A 990-nucleotide genomic window follows, 5' to 3' on the forward strand; every position below is an offset into this window, starting at 1 on the left:
ACTTCACAACAGAGAAAACACTCTCTGAGAACTCAGTGCTTCCTCTCCTCTGGCAACACTCTAATCCAACTGACTCCACAGCACTTAAAAAGATACTCTGCAAATGAAGGGGTCAGAGACAAACATCTAACAAGATAACAGCATCTTTCTGCCCCCCAGGAGGCCCACTCCAGGGAGGCCAGTGCCAGCTGAGGGGTGCTGGAGGCTTCTGCCCAGTCCCATCGGACACTACACAAGCACAGCCAACCATCTCCATCCATCTCCCCTCATTCTCCAACACCATCAATATTTGCTGCATTTCCTGAGCAGGATGTAAACAAGAAAAAAGACTGGGCTTTTGGCTAGAAGCATCTGGACTCCCTGAGGAAACAAAGCAAGCATTTTTCATAGCAAAATTACCAAAATACTCTACCATATCAAAGGCCAGCAGCAGACCAGGCAGAACCAGCTCTGCATGTGCTCAGGCAGCCTGCCTGGACCCGCGGTCCCCGACTTCACTGCGAGGTCAGTGTAGTCGTCAGCAGGCAAACTGACAATCAGAGGGAGACCCACTCTCAGGCGGGCGCAGGCTCGCAGCAGTAACCCGAGCTGACGATTTTGCTTCCTCCTCCCGTATTTGCGTGCGTGTCTCTCACAGCCTTCATCCTACAAACCTCATCGACCAAGGCTAAAATCCACCTCCACCACCAGCAAAGCCACTGGTGAGTACAGGGGAACCCCACGGCGCGGCCACCGACCCGCAGCGGGTGCGATGACTGCGGCGAGACGCGGCTCTGCTGTGACTGCGATGCCTCTGTTGTGACATGGCTGCGATGTCACAACCGATCCGCGTCTGCTCCGCGCGCAGCGGGACGGAACCGCGCTGACAGGGACGAGTCCGTGGCCCGGCGCGGCGGGAGCGGCCCATCCACCGCATCCCCCCCCGCGCCCTGGCTCGGCGGGACCAGGCAGCGGGCAGCCCGCACCCCGGGGCCTCCAGCGCGCAAAGGG

Source organism: Geospiza fortis, unplaced genomic scaffold, assembly GCF_000277835.1.
Source record: "Geospiza fortis unplaced genomic scaffold, GeoFor_1.0 scaffold657, whole genome shotgun sequence".
NCBI classification, from domain to species: Eukaryota; Metazoa; Chordata; class Aves; order Passeriformes; family Thraupidae; genus Geospiza; species Geospiza fortis.